At 32.4% G+C, this 19,439-nt stretch overlaps 1 protein-coding gene and 1 pseudogene across 2 annotated transcripts in view; both read left to right on the top strand.

Annotated features, from left to right (window-relative positions):
- The window catches only part of LOC125823741 (ABC transporter I family member 6, chloroplastic), a 377,846-nt gene that overhangs the window by 287,860 nt on the left and 70,547 nt on the right, over nucleotides 1–19,439 (top strand). The window lies entirely within an intron of this gene.
- Nucleotides 13,987–17,794, top strand: LOC125823595 (very-long-chain aldehyde decarbonylase CER1-like; annotated as a pseudogene).

Here is a 19,439-nt window from a genome sequence, read left to right on the forward strand (position 1 = left end):
TCAAGCATGTCTTAGTTCATTGGATATGGAGATTTCTACTAGAAACTGTGACTCAACTACGTGAAGGCTTCCATCTCATGAGACCTAACTTTGGGAAAACACACACTCTACTACGTAAGAGTTCCCCCTTTATCTTGGATAGTCCTCACATCAACTAGGTGTGGTTCTCCTTTCTACTTGGAGCCCGGACCCTATCTTGTGTGACACTCTATCTCATCTTCAATATCCACTTGGAGCCAAGCATACACCCCAAGGTTTACTTGTTAAGCCTTGCTTAACATTCATATCTCATGGAAGGATGTCCTTGACAACCAATTCATGTTCAAGTGATTCTATCACTTCATACTTTCAAGCATTCATAAGGTAGGTTAGGTGAGTATAGGCCTTTTACCACAATCCAACATGTTAGACTCTATTCTCTTTTAGGCTTTACTCTCAAAGCCTTAGTGATTCAACATTCATGACTACAAGTCTTACTCTCAAAGCTTTACTTCATTCTATCATCATTCATATTTAGATTACAAGACATTCAAATAATAAGCTTCATCTTAAGCAATTCTCATCACAATCCTCATTACTAGGTGATTCTTAGTCATAATTCATCATAAAGGATCAATTACCTCTTTACAAGTCAAGACCCATCATATTCAACAAAGTCTAGTTCAATTCAAAATTTCATGCTCCTAACCTTGAACAAATGCTACTCATGTCATTGATTTAAGAGAATCTCTTTTGAACCTTCAATTTGACCTCTAATGGCATAAACCCACAAATATCACATTCATCAATTTAGACTAGGGTTACCATATAAATCACATAAATTCATCATAATATCACTAAACAAGGCTAAATCAACCATAATTAGGTACTATCCACTAGATTGGAATCATACCTACATCCTACCCATAATGTAAGAAGAACCCTAGTTTGAATTGGGTTTTTTGATCCACAATTGAGGGATCACTAAGGGGGCTCTATGGGTGGAAGAACCCATAGATGATAAGCTAAACATATCTTTAATCAAAGCCCTAATGAAAGATTTCAACAATGGACTTTGTTCTTGACCCAAGCTTCAAGCTCTATCTTCTTCTTCAATGGGGGTTTTCTAGAGAGAGAAATATTCTTTGGAGGGGATGAAGTTGGGTTTTCTTTGGATTCTAGGTAGAATGACTTAATTGAGGTAAACTTAGGTCTAATTAGCTTATATACTTGCTAGGAAGAGAATAAAATAATATAGGGTCAACTTTGGAAAAGAACTAAGGACCCTAAACGTTTTAACTTAAAATTTGCCAACCTCCACGACTTAGCTCTCCATTTTGCCCCTCATGGCTCGCCAAGGGCACTAGGCAACTCGCCAAGTGGACCCTTGGCTCACCAAAATTTCTAGTAAGCTCCCTAAAAGGGCAACTCACTAGGCGATGTGGGGAGTCAGCTTGGCGACTCGCCAACTCATTCGGCGACCCACGACCTAGCTCGCCCATTCTCCCACAACTTAGGCCAAGGGGACAGCCCACTAGGCGACCCCAAGTGCACTTTGGCGCATCACCAAGTCACTTGGGCAATCATGTTGCCCAATCGCCAACTAAGCACCTTGGAGAACAAGTTCTCTTTCACTCTACCTTGATAACTTAGGCCCTTGCCCACTCCCTAGATTTGACAACCCCTCATACCAAGGCTTAGAGCCCTAACTTAAGTCCCTAGTTTAGTCTACTAGTTTTCGGGGTGTTACACGCTTGGCCAATAATAGTTGTTCATTATACTAAAAATAGTTGTCCAATAATATTTGTCCAATTTAGAAAATCAAGAGATAATTATTTTTTGTATCTATTTTACCTTTTCTATTAAATATTATTTATTATTTATTAAATTTAATTAAGTTAAAAAATAATATAATTATATTAACTATATTATTTATAATCTTTTTAAGGGGTATATTAAATCAATATTACTGTCCAATAACTTTTTTCCCTGCCTACCTTGGGAGATTTTTTGATCCACTAGAATCAGTTAAAAAAGTTGGAGATCCATTAATATTTTGTGATCACTACGTATTACGTAACAGACATAGATGTTAGGGTTTTACGGTAATTTTATTATTATATTTAAGTTTTATTTTCTTCTTAAATGAAAGTTAAAATATTACCATGATTATTTTATATTTTTAGAAAAGAAAATATAATTATCTTTCATATTTTTAGTTATTTTCTTTAGAGAAAAAAATTGCCACTCTGCAAATTAGAGACCTCTCTTTTTATATCATAATATAATAGCATTTACAATGTAGTCTTTTAATAGTTTTATTTATGAGATTATTCTCCCAATAAAATTTATGCTTTCTAATATTAGTTGTAATATGTAAGCCATTTGATCAAACCTTATTAATAATGTATTTTTTAATATACTTTTATTTATCACCTAATTTATTAACTAAATGGTTTATAATTATAAGCTTTCGCATAACATCATGATTCTCTCAAACACAACAACAGATATCCACAGCCAAAATCAGACATATGCATTGTTTACTTGCCCTGAGTTTCTTACCGTAAATAGGTTTTCCTTTTAGAAAAAGGTTTAGGATTGACTAGTTTTTTTCTTGTAGGAAAAGGTTTAGCACTCTATAAATATAGACTTGTTCCTTCTAACTTAATGAACATTCACAATGTAGTCTTAGGGTTTTTAGAGTTTCGGTTATGGGAGAGAATTTGTGAACCTCTTTATATTCCGAGTGAATTAGTTGAAGTTGTTTCTTTCTATATTTTTTACTCTCATATTTATAGTGTATTGCTCATCTCCTTTGTGGATGTAGGTCGATTGACCAAACCACGTTAAATCGTTGTGTCTTTTGGCATATTTCTTGTATGTATTCTTATTCGTGGTCTTTCGAGATTTGCTTTGTTAGCTTTCGCATAACACCTAATTATTTCGGTCCTAACAAGTGGTATTAGAGCCAGATTCAATTATGGAACCAGGTCCAGTGGTTCGATAATCGATAATTGAACCACATTAAAAATTGGGTGTTCATCTTGGCAGGTGTAGTTCTAGCCACAACCTTTTTTACAGTAATGAAGATTTTTGTTGAAGAAATTGAGAGGTTCTCTGTGTCGAGATGTAGATTTGATGAAGGATATTATGGAGAAGAGATACAAGTTGTTGAAGATTATATGAAGAAGGTAGATACGTTTATTTTGTCAGAAATTCAGGCCAAGGAGGAGATTTGTTGGGTATTATTTGCCATAAGTTTCTTACCATAAATAGGTTTTCCTTTTAGGAAAAGGTTTAGGATTGGCTAGTCCTTTTCTTGTAGGAATAGGTTTAGGACTCTATAAATATAGGCTTGTTCCTTCTAATTTAATCAACATTCACAATGTAGTCCTAGGGTTTTGAGAGTTTCGATTCTGAGAAGAATTTGTGAACCTCCTTATATTCCGAGTGAATTAGTTATGGTTGTTTCTATCTATATTTTCTACTCTCATATTTATAGTGGATTGGTTATCTCCTTTGTGGATGTAGGTCGATTGACCGAACCACGTTAAATATTTGTGTTTTTAGTATATTTCTCGTCCGTGTTTTTACTCGTGATCTTTCAAAATTTGTTTTGTTAACTTTCACATGACACCTGATTATTTCAGTCCTAAAATGCATATGGTCCAAAATTGTCAAAGAGAATTTCTAAAAGCTGAAATTTGCAACGTAAAGATGAATAGTAAAAGTGATTAATGTTCCATGATCGAGGTTGGTGGAATGGACACGTGAACATATATTTCCTCACTTATTCTTACCACATTTTTTAAAAAAAGGAAAAAGGAAAAATATACCCCCGAACTATCGTAAATGGTATCTAACTACCCTTCGTTATACTTTTTAGACATTGATGTCCTTATCGTCCAAATTTTGGAACATATATAACCTTTCTACTAACGGCAGGACACGTATCGCAATCAAAAGCGTCTATCCAAAATTTATGAAATTCAACCCATACATAAAAGACCCGCCAAGATTAATTAAAAAGCCCACCCAAATGATAACCCAAAACTTCTCCAAACACTTATCATCTTCTCCACCAAATCCAAATTGAAAAGCTTCGATTTCCTTCCCCAAAACCCTAGAACTCCCCAGTCGCACTCCCAAACTCCACCACTACCGAGCAACTTTCGTTTTCCCTCTTGCCACCATTGAAGCACCAGAGGAGGTAGTCAAGCTTGGAGTTTCAGCCGCATCTTTGGATTCGCCGCCGTCATCAATGCCCCTGGTCGAGCAACAACAGATGCACCAGTTGTTGTTGAGCAGAAGAAATAATTTGACGTAGTATCAATAAAATTCCTAGTAATGCTAAATATGCAAAAAATGTGACTATTATATTTAGCTTTTAAAAAATAATTTAAAAGAATTTATAGTAGAGGTCAAAGAATTCTTTTTTCTCCTCAACCACAACCACAACTTTTATAAAATTATTTTATAATGGAGGTTAAAGAATTTGAGGTAGTATTCAAATGGAGCATATGTTGTTGCCAAAGTTTTAGGAGAAAAAAAGTGTTTATAGTGGAGTATCAGAAAGTTATTTTTAAAAAGCTAAATATAACAAAAATTCATCTTGACATTTGCTAACAAAAATTCTTTTAGGCCTTTTTATAATTAATTGAGGATCAGAATGGATTTATGAAATTGCATTTGCTAAACAAAAATCATGTGAATCTGTTTATAATGGAATTGAGAATCAAAATGGGTAGATAAAAGAGTAGATGGTTTTGGGTCATAATTTGTTTGTGGGTTTTTAAATAAATTTGGGTGGGTTTTGGGTAGGCGTTTTTAGATTGCGACACGTGTCCCGCCATTAGTAGAAAGGTTATATATGTCCCAAAATTTGAACGGTAAGGACATCAGTGTCCCAAAAGTATAAGGAAGGGTATTTAGATACCATTTACAATAGTTTGGGGGTATATGTAACACCCCGACTTTTTGAAACGTCTAAATTAACTCGTACATTCGTGGAAAGACAAAGAGGGTGAGTAATAAATTAATAATGATGTGGTATGTCATATTTTAAGTGTTCAAGGGTTGTATCTCAAGTTTTGAAGTTAGGTAAGTGGCAAAATAAAAGTTGGTGAAAGTTATCGTAAGTTTCTTTTTAAAGATTTCTCTGAAATTTGGGTCAAATGTCTCGGAGGTTTTCTCCCAATCTATAAAGATTTATGGGCCTACGACCTATCAAATCAAAGGTTTACGAGTCTAGTTTCCAACGCATCAAACCAATTGTTCATACGACTTCAGAATAAAGAGATATTTGCATTTTTGCGAGACTGCGCAAGCAGGCACGTGAGGTGGGGCCCTAGGTCGGTGGATTTTTTTTTTATATCTTCTTCTTTGACTTTTTCTTCATTTTTTTAGTTAAGAACCTGAAAATTTAGAAAACCCATTTCTAGGATCAACCAAATTATAGATTTTCTCGACTTAAATCCTTGACAAAAGTTGTTCTACGCGTTAAGCTCTTCATCATGGTATAATTTATTTTATCGATTTCGTAGAATATCATACTTTGGTGTTGGTACACCTAGGGTTTGAACATATTTTAAGTTTTTGAGGTGTATTATGAACTTAAGATCAAGGTAAGACCCTTCTTTCATCGACTCTAGCTTTGATAAGCCGCAAATAGCAATTTACGATGGAAATACATATCTTTTATCGGATTATCGTGGTATCTTCTATTCTTATGTGTTGATTATGGTCTTGCCTTATTGTAGTATCGAGGGGGGTTGTGATTAAAAGTCGTTAGGCCACGTGAATTTAGCGAAAAAGGTATGTTAAGGTTATTCTCTTCTTACGTCATGTTTTCTTAAAGCTTAGGAGCAATGTAATTGGGTTATTATACTTGTAGACATTATTGTTGATTGTTGGATGCTCAAGTGGATATAATCCTCCCTTGTCAGGATTGTTATTCAATTATTAGCGTCCTTATGTTGGACACAACTTAGAGGCTATTCGTATAGCTTGTTTATAGTTAAATTGGTCACTTTTTGCTTATTGGATTGTTATTGTTGCCCTTGGGGTTATTGTGGTTAGCTGCAGGAATGTGATCTATGCCTAGAAGGGCAATGTTCTGCCTACAGGGTTATATTGATGCCTAGAAGGTTAATGAGTTACCTACGGGGCTATATTACTGCCTAGAAGGGCTATGAGTTGCCTACGGGGCTATATTGACGCCTAAGAAGGCTATGTGCTGCCTACAGGGCCATGTTGTTGCCTAAGAGGGCTATGAGTTGTCTATAAGCTATATTGATGCCTAAGAGAGCTATGTGATGCCTACGGGGCTAATTATTGCCCTAGAGGGCTATGTGACTGCCTACGGGGATAAGGGACTACTGATGTTTGCGTAATTAAGACACAGCTTCCAATGTAAGTGTTTATGATCGTACAATAGTAAAGTAACCCAACCAAGGGTTGGGGTTGAGTCCCAAGGGAGTGGGATTGAATTAATAGAAAAATAAAATTAAGTTCTAATTAGTCATAGCTAAAAACATTATCGAATGTAAACATACTAAATCTAAGGAGTGATGCAAACGTCAATTATCAATGGGGGTTTGTGATAAGTAAGCAAGAACAACAAAAATAAAAGAGTACTAATTAAGGAGATGAGATTCTTGGGATGTGATAGGAATACGAGATAAACTAAACTATTGGGTACATGCTTTTGATAATAAATTTGTTGAGTATTTGTGACTAGGCTAGACTATAGTGGGGGTAAATTCTCTCTCGAGTAACTTACCCCAAATCAAATGGGTTCCTCTCGGACACCCACTTGCCGTATGAAGAAAAACCTCCGCCTTAGCCCACTAACTCTCTCGAACTGAGTGTGTGGGAGAAGGACTAGGGTTCACTCTCTCGAGCTGAACCTCATGTCTACCCACTCCCACCGGCCATCAATTTAGTAGTATTAGTTTTACGACCTCTCTCTCGAGCAAGCCGAAAACACAAAGGTGAAATCGTATTTTCAACTACATTTTCATTAAGTTCCACCACAACTACTAAACGAAATCACATTTACACAACAAATAAACCATCAACAAGCAAGACCCAACAGATAATCTAACCCATATTCACAAAATCACACCCCAAGAATTGGGGTTTTATCTAGACATGTAAAAGAGATAGAAATTTATACCAAAATGAGTTTGCATTCAAATGGATATGAAGATTTATGTCTCAAAACAGGCAAAGAATGAAGAATCCACAAGACCCAAGTCCAAATTCTTGGAGTTGAAACCCTTTGAATCTTCAAGTTCTTCAAAACCCTCTCCAAACTTAGAACTCAAAAGTCTATGTTACAAATTCTATATTAAAAATCTGATATTAAGCTACAACTCTCAACAAGTATTTATAGTTTTCAAAAATCTGTGTTGCAGTGGATCATTCGGCGTCATTAGTCGAGATCGCTGATCAACTCGGTGATTCGCCCTTTGGTAGGTTTCATCACCGTCTTGCTCTATCCTTCAGCATCGTTGTGTTTTGGATCATTGGACGACATAGTACTGCTTCGCGGAACTTTTCGGCGGCACGCCGACTGTTCCTTTTCACCACCGATTTGATCCTTTCTTTCAGGGCTCAACACACTGGAACAAAAGGCGAGGATAAAACCTTTTGGCGATTCATCGAATGGGTTCGTCGATTCTCAGATCTTCATTTCTTCGTTCTTTCAGTTGCCTTTGTTCCCTTTTTGCTAAGTATTGTCCATGTTTTCCCTGAAACTCCAAATACCTGAAACTTAAAGGTTTTCATCAGATATTGAGATAAAATATGCATTTGAGGACACTAATTCTATCAAAATATAGCCCTAAATGAGTCCAATTTATGGATTCATCAACTACTCATAGGGGTATATAGACTGATTGGCACCTTCTGGGCTTATGGGGGCCTAGGTAGCTGGTGTTGTATGTTGTTTGTACCTGCCAAGATTATGGGGGCATGGTTAGGTTGTTGTTTTATTAGTTTGGATATGTTTAGATTTAGGAGCAGGTCAGTACACTTATCTTATCCTTGATTTATTTATCGGATTACTCCCAGTATATTAGGATACCAACTCATAGTCTATTACCTTCCATACTCGGTACATTATTTCGTATTGATGCCCCATTGCCTAGGGGGTACTACATTCATGTCTTCAGGTCCCGACAGACGACCCAGTAGACCTCCTTAGCAGCAGGATTGACTTCTATCCGATTGGCTAGCCCCTTTCCTCCGGAGCTGCCAGAGTTTGGAGGTTTGTTAGATTTTGTTGTATATATTTTCATGGGTAGGTTGGGACCCTGTCCCGAAAATCTTTACTACACTTAGAGGCTTGCAGACTAGTGTGTGGGGTGTATAGCTACGTTATGGCCATGTTGGCCTAGTTTGTTGGTTTGCTGAAGCTTGTTAGATGTTTGATGTATTGTCTTGATTTATACTTGCTTTTAATTTCAGTATAGATATCATAGTGGCCTCGACAGCCCAATCAGGACTTCTATGCTAGTTGGTTATTTCTTTATATGAACTCTTGGGAGTAGCTGTTTCTGTTATAGATCTGTTGACAGGGGCCTTACCGGCCGAGGACTTAATTTTAAGCCGAGATATACTTGTTTGTTTTCTTGATTGTGTGTGGCTGTCATGCGCTAGTAGCAAATGGTTCAGCAGGGTCGGCTCGGGCCTAAGTTTTGACATTAGGAGTCAGTTGAGCCCCTTCAGTTTGGGGCGTGACAGTATATTTGTCTTTTTTCCCTTAAAAAAATTAGTTATGAAAAGACTTTTCAGAGAATAAATAATTAATGCCAAAAATAAAATATAAAAAATAATATTATATATATATACTAAAAATGATAAATAAAAGTAAACATGTTTGTAATATAATGGATATAAATAAAATTGAATAGGGAGGAAGTAGGAGTGGGCATGGTACAATATTTAAAAAAAATTGATATAATATCTTAGGTATTCGGTATCTAGAGTACTATATCGTTATCATACCAAATTAGTTTGGTATGGTTCAGTATATTTAATTTTAGTTTCGATATTTTACGGTATGATATTCGGTAACCATAATTTGTTTGACTTTGACTTATGTATTTATAACTCTCCATACAATTTATTTAGTAAATAAGTTTGAACCATTATCTTTGTCCTTTAGCAAATATTCTTGCAAGACCAATACGATGATCAACATGAATATGAGAAATTCAAAAGCACATGTCTAAATCATATTAGATCAACAACTACTTTTGTTAAATAATTTCACAAAAAGAACATTTCAATAACAATCGAGTAGTCATAGAAGCAAAGTTTAAATAACATTATCTAAAATTATGCATAGCTCTATATAATTTTACACCACAAAAATCACTAACATGTAGACTCTAACTTGACATATACCACTTTGTCAAGTTAGGGCCCGTTTCGATTGGCTTAAAAAAAGTACTCCCTCCGTCCCATTTTATGTGGCAACATTTGACCGGGCATGGAGTTTAAGAAATAAATGAAGACTTTGAAATGTTTATTAAATTACCCTTTAAAAAGTAGATTCACTTTTCTCTCTCCTCATAAATGTATTGGAGTATTATTTTAAGATTAAGTGGGACCAACAAGAGTAAAAAAGAAATTGTACCTTTAAATACTTTCCATATAAGGAAATGTGACATTCTTTTTGGGACTGACCAAAAAGGAAATGGTGCCACATAAAATGGAACGGAGGGAGTAGTTTTTAAGTCAAAAATAAAAAATCAAAGAAAAATGACTTTTAAGTCAAAAAAATAAAAAGTAGGGGGAGACCTACTTTTGGTTTTGACTTATTTTAAGTCATTTTAAACTTATTTTAAGTCATTCTTGACCTTGCCAAACACTTCTCAACTTTTTAAAAGTCATTTTTGACTTACTTTAAGTTATTTTTTTATATTTGTCAAACACTTTTAGAAGTCAAAAAACTGCTTTAAAAGTATGTTTGACCAACTTTTAAGTCAATCCAAACACCCTCTTAGTCTACAAGTTAGTGAATGATTAATTTTATATATTACTATAAAATTTCGGTATGGTATACAGTATTTCAATATTTATTTTATAAATACCAAATAGCGTATTGAATAACAAAAAAATTTAAAAGTCATTCCAAATATCATACCAAATACTAGGGGTGTACAAAATCGAACCGAAAATCGAACCAAATCGCAAACCGAGTCAAACCGTAAAAAAAGCTCGACTAGTGATTTGGTTTGACTTGGTTTGGTATTGGAAAAAAAAACCCGACTATATTTGGGTTGGTTTGGTTTTAACTAAAAAAAAACAACCCGAGACCAAACCAACCCGACATTATATATGTAATTTTAAAATTTTATTTTATACATAAAAATATTTACTTTGATATAATTTTAAAATATTTCTTATACTATTTCATAGTTTTTTATCTTTTAATATATTATTTCAAGTTTAAAACTTAGAACTCGGAATGGTCCAATAAAGATTATAGTTCATAGATGTTGATAATTATAATAAAACTTAAATCAAAATCAAATTAAATACTAATGCAAAAAGAAAATCAATTCAACACTAAGAATGACAATAATATTGAATATTTGTTCTTTAGTTTTACATTGGTTTAGACAATTAAAATATATAATCTAATTTTAATTTTCCTTAAATATTTAGTAATGTAACTAATACTTATTAAATTTATTTTAGCATGATTTAGTACTTTTAAATTATGATCATTTTCATTATGACTTTGCAATATTTATTTTATATGATGATTTCATTATTATTTTTTATTGAATATTTTAGTGTCATCAGTACTCATCTCATATTTTGTGTTATTTTCTTAAGAAACACCTTAGATAATTATATTTTGGTTGGACTAAAAAAATTTTGGAGCACAAGTTAATTATATGTTTGTATGCAAACTTTACCGAAAAAATTCGAGGTTTATTAGTTTGGTTTGATTTATAAATTTAAAAATTCGACACAATGGTTTGGTTTGGTATTTGAAAAACCCGAACCAACCCGAGGTTGAAAAACCAAAAAAAAATCCGAATTTTGTTAGTTTGGTTTGGTTTATAAATTAAAATGTTTTACACAAATGGTTTGGTTTGATATTTGAAAAACCCGAACCAACCCGGTCATGTACACCCCTACCAAATACTATAATATTGATAAAAAAACCCGAACCAACCCAGTCATGTACACCCCTGTGGTATAAAATTTCTTCTGAACAGAACAAGGTGTTCTTTTTCTCACCTCCTCTCACATAGAATTATTATTTCTACTCAATATATAAAAAGACGATTGGGCATTCCTTACAGAAAACTGTGTACAAAATTAATGTTAAAAAATATGCAAAAGTTTAGGGGAGGACCAAAAGTGCACCTATATTGCAAACATGGGGGACTATTAGTGCTCCATGTGAAAACTCAAGGATGACTTTGAGTCTTAACCCAAAGATGATGGACTATTTTGGGCCTTTTCTCACTATTTTTCTAGAAAATTAATATAACCATAAGATAAAAGAGATAATTGCATAAACCATCCTTCAAGTTTAGTTTTGTAATACTTACTTTCATTTTAGCTTATAATATTATACTCACCTCTCTTCTTCTTTTTTCTTAATAATTATTTTCTTAACCTAATTATTATGAATATAAAAATATGGATTTGGCTCTCCTCTATCACTCTTTTCCTCTAGTCAAATACATATCTAGATGAGAGACATATGTCTTATTTAAATTTTAAAGGTCAAGATTATATCATATTAACCAATATCATAACCATAATTGAGTGAATAAGTTTTGAACATATAACTTCTTTAACTTTGGTAAGAAAAGATAATCCCTACAAATCTTAAAATCCATTGATTTCATTTTATATTTTTATATTCAAATATTAATATTGCACATTATTTAATCACTTTCTGTGCTCGTAAATTTATTTTAAAAATATTATGTGGAGGAATAAAAAATTAAAAGAAAGAATTATTACTGTTGATAGGATCGTATAATAAGAATGGAAAATAGAAAATGCATTAATTACAAACGTGAAAATATCTACAAAAAATATTCCTTTTTAATCTTTTTAAAAAAATAAAAGAAGACATTAATTTAAAGGGAAAATATTTTTGCAAGACTACTGTTTATAGGCTAATCAAAAATGTTGTTAAGTTCCTGTTCCATAATTTTAAAAATATAAAATATCAAAAATAAAATTAATTATATTAGTATATCCCTATTAATTTAGTTAAGACAATTATTATTTAAAAATAAATAAATATAAATAAGAGAGATAAACATAATATTATAAACTACAATGGAAGTAAATATTAAAAAATTAAACTTGAAGGGCGATTTGTGCAATTATTTCTTTTATCTTTTGGGTATAATAATCTATAGAAAAATTAGTTTAACTTGAGTGACTTTATTAAAAAAAAAAAAAAGTTGAAAGACTTTATTGATACAAAACTAAGTTGAGTATCTTTCTCAAATAAATTCACATACTTGAATGACCTTTTGAGATATTTACTTATATATATATATATATATATATATATATATATATATATATATATATATATATATATGAGTTGTAGTTTTTTTTTAAGTAACTATGAGGCTTTAAATATTTGGGGCTTAGGCGAAGGCTTTATTTATTACCTTTAGGCCGGCCCTTGTAGCTGTATGATAGAAGCTGATAGAATTAATTGTGTGGTGGTACTGGTTGGACAATACTGTTAGGGTTCGTTCAAGAGAACGTATAAGAGTAATACTAAATAAAGTGTATTAATAATATTTATGTTAATAATATTTATATTAGTACTGTTTGTATTAATTATATCTAGATTATTTTTTATGTATTGCTTGATTTTGTGTATTAAGAGTTTGTTCAACATTACTGTTGAAATGCCAAAAGTATTTTCTTTTGAGAAAAAACCATTTTTTGAAAAATCAAGTATTTGACAAATCCTTAAAAATATTTTTAAATAAAAGCAAAAGCAATTTTTCTACTATTGAGAAAAGCTAAAAAAAAAAAGTTGCTTCTTAAAAAATAGCAGGAGCAGAAAATTATTTTTTGAAAATTAAAATATCTCTTTTACGTATATATTTTTATCAATATATCTCTTATTAATTAATTAGCATATCTCATAAGTTTGGTTATGTTAAGAATTTTATTTTTTTAGTTTTATATGATAAAAATTATTTTTATTTTATGTTTATATATTATCATTTTATATCTTATATATTATTTTACAGAATTGGAAATAAAGGTAACAATAATCTTTTTGTAGGATTAAAAATATGTAGGACTTTATTTATTTTTGTGGTGAATTTTTCATATTTAGTGATTTAATTTTTGAAATGTTTTTAAAATTTATTTAGCTTGATATATTTTATTATATTTAAATCATCATGTTAATATTACTTTAATAATTAATTAATTAATTAATTTGTGTATGTATAATATAATTAACAGGACTTCAAGAAAATAATTGATGTTAAGGATAAATATAAAAAAAATACTTTCTTTTGATATATATGCTAAAAATGATAAATAAAAGTAAACATTTTTGAAATATAGTGAATAAATAAAAGTGAACACTGATGAAGTAACTATTTCCTCTCTTCCTAATTACTTATCCACATTTGAATTGACACACCTATTAAGTAAACAATGATTGACATAGTGAGCTTATTATTTTGCTCCTATTAATTATGAAGTGGATGAATTAAAAAACTTAAAATATTAAAGAAGTTCCACCTTTTTAAAAGTAATTAATTAAGGGTATAATAAGTAAAAATAATTTGTTTTTTCTTGATTTGTCAAAATGGACAAGTAATTAGGAACAACTAAAAAAGAAAAATTGAACGGGGGTGAGGAAGTAATAGGGAGCGTTGAGAGGGCATTAATGACAATATTTACTCAGCCTCTACAGGAGTTGTATATAATGCAGTCCTATATTCTCATAGCAAAAGGCATAGAGTTGTTGGTTTAGCAAAAACACAATTAACATGGCTTCAAAACCAGGGATTCTGACCGAATGGCCATGGACATGGCTTGGGAATTTCAAGGTACTCATCCTTTCTCTTTTCATCTTGAAGCCATTTCTTTATATTTCTCCTTTTCATAGTTAATCACTTATAATTTAAACATGTATCTTCTTGTCTTTCCCCTCTTTAATCCTGTTGTTGAAAAAGTGTTCTTTTGATGAGTGCCACGTTACCTCTATTTTTTTCTGTGATGCACGTTATAGTAGTACGTCTCATAAATAATTGGACCATGGGCATGGGCATGCCAGCACATGATATTGAATTGATTGATTTTGTTTGTATGTATGTATGTATGTAGTACGTTGTTTTGGCACCATTTGTGGGACGTAGCATTCAGTCATTGTTGAACAGAGAAGATGGAAGCAAGATAGATATTGGATACTTAATTATATTCCCATTTCTCCTATTCCGGATGCTTCACAACCAAATATGGATATCTTTGTCCAGATACAGAACTGCAAAGGGTGATAATCGAATTCTTGATAAGACCATTGAATTTGACCAAGTTGACAGAGAAAGAAATTGGTACGTATATTCATCAAAATTGTTTTGTTTTCACATTCAAATTAAACTATCTCCTCAAACTTTACACAAAACATATAGTACTTTATCAAATACCGGTAGAAACTGATTTTTTTTGGCAACAACAGCTAAATTTGGAGCAATTGTTAATTTATAATAAAACGATATGAAGTACTCCTGCATTTTGTTGCCCGTAATCATTTTATTATAGTATATTTTAATACCACCACAGAAAAACACTTTTTTATTAGACGGCAATGTAGTACAAATTTTAATATTTTGTACTCTCTCTTTTGGAACAGTTAAAATTCAAATTTCATTCTAAATTTTGAACGTAATTAAAATGGAACTTAAAACCTTCAAAAAGTAGATAAAAATATTATCAACTAACTACAAGCTTGAAAATATTTTTAATATATATTTTAAAAAAAAGAATGTAATTAACTCTCTAATTTTTAATTACATCACATGATGATTAATTGAGAGAGAGGAAGTAGATCAATATTTTAAGATCATTAATTATTGAGTGAGGAAGTTGGGGATATTTTTAATTGAGAGAATGCATAATATGCAGACCTGCGGCCTTGTGGGGATACATCTAAAAAAACAGGTGTCGTAGAAAGCGATTATTGAATAAGCAGGCCAGGCCTAGGTGCACATATTGAATTTTACGGTCTTAAATAAAGTTAAGATTAATATTTGCAGGGATGATCAAATCCTACTTAATGGACTATTGTTCTATTATGAAGTTGGAGCAGTCTCATTACCTTCCTATATGGAGGAGTGATGGTATCATTTTGACAACATTGCTTCATATTGGTCCTGTCGAATTTCTCTATTATTGGCTTCACAGAGCTTTACACCACCACTTTCTTTACTCTCGTTACCATTCACATCACCATTCATCCATTGTAACTGAACCCATTACTTGTAAGTTATCTTTCATTTACTTTTATCTTTATTATATTCACATTTTAATTTATTATTCCTACCTAGAACTAGTACCTACCTATCAAATAATATGTACCGCTTTCTTTTTAGTATTTTCCAGAATCACACATTTACTGTTGAGAGAAATGTGTTCAAGAATCTCAATTTGCAAACTTGGGCCATTCCAAAATATCGTGTACAGGTAACTACTACTACTATTTATTGACATATGTTTACTACGTTCAATATTTTATTACTCTACATCTTTATTTCATTTTCAGTACTTTATGCAATGGCAAAGAGAGACGATTAATAACTTAATTGAAGAAGCTATCATGGAAGCAGATCAAAAAGGCATAAAAGTTTTGAGCCTTGGACTCTTAAATCAGGCAAGTAACATTTTTTTTTTTTTATTTAGCGGGCAATTGTCTATCTAGAACCGTTTTTATTTTTAATAGTAGAAAATGAAATTTGAAAATTGGAGTTTATTTGTCCCTAAATACAAGTTGGAGTTGTGAGTAATTTGGAATGAAAACACATTTTTGTTATTTTTCAAATTTTTGAAGATTCTGGAATTCAACTTCGTGTTTGAGTTTCGAAATTTTAGGATCAAACATATTTTTAGAAGTTCAACTTCGAAAAAGTGATTTTTTTTATGGCCACACGCAATAATGCTTGTTTTGTACTTTGAACAAAAATTAATTTCATGCATTTATATATACATGTAACTTTTAATTGCAGGATGAGAAATTGAATAACAATGGGGAGGTTTACATAAGAAGGCACCCTCAAATAAAAGTAAAGTTGGTGGATGGAAGTAGCCTAGCTGTTGCTGTGGTCCTAAATTCAATTCCCAAAGGAACTACCCAAGTGGTCCTTGGAGGCCATTTGTCAAAAGTTGCTAATGCCATTGCCCTTGCTTTATGCCAAGGAGGAGTAAAGGTGATCACATAATTATATATACATTGAATTTCCTCACATTTGTGTCCCTTTTTCTCATTTAATTTACTGTGATTGTGATAGGTCATGGCATTGAGAGAAGAAGAGTACAAAAAGCTCAAATCAAATCTTACTACTGAAGCTGCAATTAATTTACTTCCCTCAAAAACATATAATTCAAAGGTACAAATGATAAAATCAATGGAAAAGATTGTTTATCTTACCACCTCGTCTTAAGATAAGATATATGTAATAGGACTTTAAGCGCACCTAAGCACTTTTGTCCATAGAGAATATTGGGGACTAAAGTCTCCAGGGGTTTCTATGCAGCAAGTCTCTCATTGCTTTCACATCAAATAATAAATAAAAGTATTTACTTAAGTCGGAAAAAAGAATATGTTTTTTATTTTAAAGAATTGTTTATTGCAGATATGGCTAGTAGGGGATGGATTGAATGAAGATGAACAATTGAAAGCACCAAAAGGAACACTTTTCATTCCATTTTCACAATTCCCACCAAGAAAAACTCGCAAGGATTGCTTCTACTTTCACACACCGGCAATGATTACTCCAAAACACTTTGAAAATGTGGATTCTTGCGAGGTTAGAATTATACTACAATTTCCTTAGGGATTGTTTAGTATTTGGTTTGAAAATGAGTTATGCATGTATTAAAGTTATTCATGTATAAAGTTATACAGTGCTTGATTTGCTATTTAGAAATCCAGAATCTACATAGTATTTTATGCAAGATAGAAGATAATAAGTAATGCATGAATAAGCAAATTTTGCATAACTAATCCATGCAAAAAATAATACTTAGATTCCCATATAACTAATTCGTACTTGCATAACTCTAACCAGTTACCAAATGACCCCTTAGTTTATTTTTCGAAGTTTAATTTGATCCTTTTTATCATGTAAGAAATCTCAAGTTTTTTTTTTCTTTTATAACAATAGAATTGGCTGCCAAGAAGAGTGATGAGCGCTTGGCGTATGGCAGGAATTCTACACGCACTTGAAGATTGGCAAGAACATGAGTGCGGGAACATGATGTTTGACATCGAGAAAGTGTGGAAAGCAAGTCTTGTTCATGGTTTTCAGCCAATATCTGTGGCTTCTGCTTCTGAATCAAAGGCTTAAGTTAAACACTTTTGTCATCTAGCATTGGTGTGGTGGCTTATGAGTTAAAAAGAAAAAGTTTAATGTACCTACTTGATATATCAAATCTTATATATTGCTCCTAATATGTCATACCTTTCTTCGTTTCTTTAAGAATTTCTATGTTGTTCTCTCGATGTTGAACTATATTACTTCTATTATATAAGATATAATTAGCTTTTTCATTTAAGTTTAGGAATATTATCCAAGTACTAGATAGAAAAAGTCTCTATTTTTTTCCCATTGACTTCTAATGGAGTTTGAATTTGCAGGTAATTTTAGTATCTAGTAAAGAGTAGAGGCGTAAATTTAAATTATTTTTCTTGAAGAATTTTGGCACGTGAAAGCACTTTATGTTTGAAGCTTCATTAATGACATGAACTGAACATGAGAAAATTTAATGACAGCAAGGATACGCAAAAATAAAACAATGATAAAACAATGGAGCAATAATTATGTAGTAAAGAACAAATTTGACATTCCTGTTATTCTAAGTTACTTTGCAGTTTTGATGATTTAACAAACTATGAGATCTAATACGAGACCTAATCCAATGAGAATCAACATGAGAGATTGAGAGTTGGTTATAGCAAAAGGACAATTACAAAAAGCTGCAACATTGTCACTGGAGCGGTTGGTGTGCGTTTGTCTGCAGAGCAGTAGTACTCTCAGGCAATGGTATTAATCCAAGGTTGTGTCAATCTTATAAGAGTCTCTTCTCCAATGACACAATCTAGTTTTTTGCATTCTTGAAATCACACAGCAAAAGCCATTCTCTCAAGAAATATTTCTCGAAGAACAACAAGGGACCTGATAGAGTTATCTTTGTTCTTAGCTATTATTTAGGATTATATTTTTGTTCTTATTATTGTAAGATCTATTCCTTATAAGTTATAAAGGTTTTAGATCATCTAGAGCATTTCTTGAGTTTTCTGAGTTGTAGCTAGAGCAAGGGGGTTCTCACGTAAACTCTTGAGTTGTTTACTTTGAGTTGTTATGTTCCGCACTATTATTGTGTCAAGGGACCTAGTCCATTGACTAGTTGTGGACACATATTTTATATCAATTGGTATCAGAGTCTGCCTCTATATACAACTTACACCGAGAGAGAACCTAGGTTTGAAATGGCTGCTCCACTAAATTTGGAAGAGGGACAACCGTCAATCAGGCCACGTCGATTTTATGTTCAGTTTTATGGTTGGTGGAAAACTCGTATGCATGACTTCCTCATGGATGATGATAGTGAGTTCTGGGATATCGTCCTATATGGTCCTCAAATTTCGAAGATCAATGTGAAAGAAGGATAATTCACCATGGTTGTTCCTATAACTCGACAACAATACAATGAAGCCGAAAGAAAAAAGATTGAAAAGAATTACAACGCTAAGAAGCTTTTGGTGTGTGGTATAGGAGCCGATGAATACAACAAGATCTATGCATGAGAAACGGCAAACGAGATCTGAGATTGCTTAAAAACTGCTCATGAAGGGACGACATAGGTGAAGGAATCAAAAGTGGATATTGATACCACTGAGTATGAGAACTTCACTACCGATGGAGAATGAAATCATACAAGATATGCATACCAGGTTTACTTCCTTCATGAATGAGCTTTCTTGCTTGGGATAACCAATTCATTCAAGTAAGCATGTAAGGAAGGTGCTAAGAATTATTTCCAAGTATTTGGCAAGTAAAGTAGATGCTATAACAGAAGCAAAGGGCCTGAAGGTTCATACTATGGATGCACATATTGGGAATCTTCAAACTCATGAGATGAGCATGCAACATGAGTTCTCCAAAACAAGAAGTAAAGAAGGATAAATCACTGGCTCTCAAGGTTTC

This window comes from Solanum verrucosum, unplaced genomic scaffold, assembly GCF_900185275.1.
Source record: "Solanum verrucosum unplaced genomic scaffold, falcon-dt-bn FXZP01000093.1, whole genome shotgun sequence".
Classification (NCBI taxonomy): domain Eukaryota; kingdom Viridiplantae; phylum Streptophyta; class Magnoliopsida; order Solanales; family Solanaceae; genus Solanum; species Solanum verrucosum.